Raw genomic sequence first — 4,402 nt, 5'->3', positions numbered from 1 at the left:
AAAATTTCTATAACTAGCAGAAAAATTTCACAGAAAAATAAAGCAACAACAAAAAACTGGTAAGGCCGTTAAGGATTCAGAATTTCAAGAACCAAGATTTGGTTTATCCTAGTAAAAATGAACCCAGGTCAGCTGAAGGTCAGCCTGAAGTCAAAGAAAAGAGAAGTGTAAGAAATAAAGGTGTGACCACATGTTCTCACTCATAGGTGGGAATTGAACAATGAGAACTCATGGACACAGGAAGGGGAACATCACATTCTGGAGACTGTTGTGGGGTGGGGGGAGGGGGGAGGGACAGCATTAGGAGATATACCTAATGCTAAATGACGAGTTAATGGATGCAGGAAATCAACATGGCACATGGATACATATGTAACAAACCTGCACATTGTGCACATGTACCCTAAAACCTAAAGTATAATTAAAAAAAAAATAAAAAATAATGATAATACTAGGGAAATAGAATTCCAGGGCAAAGATGTATAGACAGCTGGATGGTTTCTGAGGACAAACATTTCATATTATAAGATTACTAGGCTTTAAGTATATAAATTATGCTTGCTCTTTCTATACTAACAAATATGAATGTAAAAACCATTTTATAAACTTTAAGTGCTATGAAAGTTTTTTTTAAAAAAATACCAATTATTCTCAATACTCTGGAAGGCATTAACACCTAATGTTCAATTTTAAATCACAGCTTTAGTGGCATAAATATAACCTCCTTTATATTTCTCCAAATACCTTCAAAGATTTATTTTTAGGGAAAGTGAGTAATATGGGTATTTTGTTAAATAATAAACTGTTTTTATTTACAAAATTAAAAAAAAAAGAAATAAAGGTGTGAATATTGGCTAAAATCTCATGACCAGTTACGGAAACAAGGACTATTATAACAATGTATATTTTTCACATATGTGTGTGTTTTTATATATATAGATATATATATTACAAATTTTGTCCTTTCTTTTTTCTTATTATTTTATATTAAGTGTTTTATGTCATTGATTTTACAATGTATTCTTTGGATTACAGATCATTTCAAAGGAATTATAATAACCTGGACTGGAAGACAAACTGACATTGAAATATAACATTATCCAGAATGGTTGGGATATTATGTTTTGGGGGGAGAAGGAGAGAGTGAGACTACCTTTGTAGAAGCATCTTATTCAATGGCAGCATAGAGGTGTTATTTTCTAAAGGAGTTTCCAAAATATACAGCTGGTCCTCGAATAGCATTGTTTCATTAAATCTCATCTTGTTATAAGGTTGATGAGAAAAAAAAAAAACTCAATTCCCGTCCAGGGCCACTGTCTCTGTGGAGTTTGCATGGTCTCCCCATGTGTGCACGGATTTTCTCTGGCTTCCTCCCATATCCCAAGCAATGCTGCTTTGGTGAATTGGCATGTCTACAAGGTCCCAGGAGGAGTGAGTGTGGGTCTGCATGTGCGTGTGTCCTGTGACGGGACGGAGTCCTACCCAGAGTGGTTCCCAACTTGCACCCTGAGATGCCTGGAAAGGCTCCAGCCACCTATGAATCTGAATCCTCATCACTGGGCAAATAATGATCTTACTTGTGCTTATTAACCTTTCCTAAATGTACGTATGGCTCACATTTATTTCAATATTTAATATTAGAAGTGTTTTGGTCTTTATTTAGAAATTTGGTGGGTGTTAAGACCAGAAATATGTCATAGAATATTTGAGAGAATATGAAATTGTAATTTCGTATTATATGAAATGCCATATAATATGTCTCATTTATATGTCGTTTCATTTAGACTGGCAGTTTCCAAGAACTTACCAATGATGTTAAGTGAGGACTTACTGTAGAGAAGTGTGTTTATAAATGCTGAGTAGCTAAAGGACTTAAATGTTCCACTCATTTACCTATTATCTTGAGCTGAAAAACCCACATTTATATACTTTCGTCTGAGATGCTGAGAATAGGAGTATATTTCTCCTTTACTGCATGAGTTTCCATTAGTTTCTGTCTAATATAATAAAATAGAATAAATTTATTCAATTTCCACTTAGAATAGAATTAAAAATCAAAAGGATGGGAAACTAGACTTCATTAAACATTCTAAATAAAATGTCAAATCAAGGAGAACTTGAGGCAGGTATGTGAGGAGAATAAAGGAAGAATAAGCATTAAAATAAAATAAAAAAATTTGCCCAAGCAGTTGAGGTCTGAGCAAATGCTAGAGATACTGAGCTTTTATCTGTAGCTGGCTCTTGCACGCACCATATATGCTTTTATATCACTCCATATTAATTGTAAGGCTGATATTTAGGCACTAAAGTGAAATTCTAAAATGCCTTTCATACAAGTTACTTCCTTGCTAGAAGCAGTTGATGACACCACATTTTCCTTGCAGCATTCTTCATCTCCACCTTTCTCAGTGTGTAGATCAGAGGATTGAACATGGGAGCAATGATGGTATAGAAAAGAACAAACACTTTATCTTCTGGAAAAGTTATGGCTGGTCTGATGTAAATGAAGAGGGCAGGCACAAAGAATAGGACCACAACTATTATGTGAGAGCTACAGGTTGACAGAGCTTTGGTACGACTCTCAGTAGGGTAAACCCTGATGGTGGATAATATCAAATAATAAGACACCATCAAAATCACAAAAGTCAACAAAGCAATCAGGCCTGAATTAACAATTACCAAGAGACCAATTCTGTATGTATCAGTGCGAGCCAACTTCAGCAGAGGATACACATCGCAGAAGTAGTGATCTATCTCATTAGGACCACAGAACGGTAAGAAGATGGTAAGAAGAAACTGACTGGCAGAGTGTATAAATCCCCTAGTACAACGAGCTATGATGATGGTGTTACACCTTTGCTTGGTCGTGATGATGGTGTAGTGCAGGGGCTTGCAGATGGCCATGTAGTGGTCATAGGCCATTGCTTTGAGGATGAAGATCTCAAGGCCTCCAAGGAAGTGAATGATAAATAGCTGTATTATGCAGTTATTATAAGAAATGATCTTCCTTTCTGTTAGTAGGTCAATCGTTAGCTTGGGGGCCACTGTGGATATGTAGCAAAGATCTGAGAGTGAGAGGTAATTAAGGAAGAAATACATGGGTTGGTCAATTAGCTAAGTGTACGTGATAGAAATCATTATGATAAAGTTTTCCATCCAAATAGCAATGTAGCAAAATAAAAATAGTACAAACCAAAAAACTTCAATGTTCTTGTTTTGAGAAAGTCCCAAGATAATAAAGACAGTGATATTATTCCTATTTTCCATGAACCAATGCAGAAAGAATGCATAAAAGCCACCTGAAAGGACATTAAGCATAACTCAGTGTCAGAAATGTCATGGAGATTATTGATGATAATACTAATATTATGCAACTATGTTTAAGTGATATGATTACAGAATTTCAGACAATGAAAACTGATATTTAATAAAAATATTTTCTTTTTCTAATTAGTATCATGATGATTTCTAGAAGTCATTTTTGGGACATTATAACATTGATAAAATGAATGCATTCAATCAGTCAATTTTAAAAATTTTTAAATAAATGTATTCAATCAATTTTAAACACGGTTAAAGAATCATTATTCTTTGACAAACATTTCCCAATATACAATTAACTCCTCACAAAGAATGTGGTCATGAATCCTTATAAACTCAAATTTGGTTACAGATGAAAGTATGTTATGAATATTTATTTTTTCTACAAATGTAAAGTTTAACTGTGAAATATGTGGTGGAAAATATGTTATACTTCAAATCGTTTTAGAGTGATGTAGAAAACCAAATTAAGGATTAACATAATTACATATATATGTGTATATGTATATATTCACACGTGTATATATATATATATATATATATTCACAAAGTGAAAAATAAAAAACTCTCAGCAAGAAGCTCATGCAATTGGTTATAGTAAACTTGGATTGCTTGCTTTCCCTTTCCTTATTTTTGATTTTGACAGTAAAATGCTGATCGTTTATAACAGAAATATATTTATTTCTGTAGGCACTTCAGTTAGAATCATAGACTTAAATAAACCACAGAATAAAGCAACAGTTAAAACTAACATAGAGGAGCAGAAGGCAGCTTTACCTGGATGGTTTTGTTCTTGACTTTGTATACTTTGTAAGTCAATTTTTTTCTGTTTCTTGATTGGAATCTGTATTTCTATTCCCTGTTTTGTCCAACTAATGCTTCTTTTCAAAATCCATGAAAAGTCCTTACATTGAATAAATCCAGATACAAAGTTATTTGGAAGTTTATGAGAAAAGGTTTATGTGCAGACACATTTTCAATAGAACCCGGATTCTGTTACCTAATCATATTACAGTGTGTGAATTTGGATAAAAATCACTTCTTTTCTCTGAGTTAAAGTTATCTCATTTATAAAATGAGG

General features: G+C 33.5%; 1 pseudogene; it reads right to left on the bottom strand.

The window, feature by feature from the left end:
* Window positions 1-2,337: 2,337 nt before the first annotated feature.
* LOC100594412 lies at window positions 2,338-3,267 on the bottom strand (annotated as a pseudogene).
* Window positions 3,268-4,402: the final 1,135 nt, after the last annotated feature.

The sequence above is a fragment of the Nomascus leucogenys genome, chromosome 4 (assembly GCF_006542625.1).
Source record: "Nomascus leucogenys isolate Asia chromosome 4, Asia_NLE_v1, whole genome shotgun sequence".
In the NCBI taxonomy this organism is placed as follows: domain Eukaryota; kingdom Metazoa; phylum Chordata; class Mammalia; order Primates; family Hylobatidae; genus Nomascus; species Nomascus leucogenys.
The sequence above is the reverse complement of the archived record's forward strand: the minus strand, read 5'-3'. Positions and strand labels throughout refer to the sequence as shown.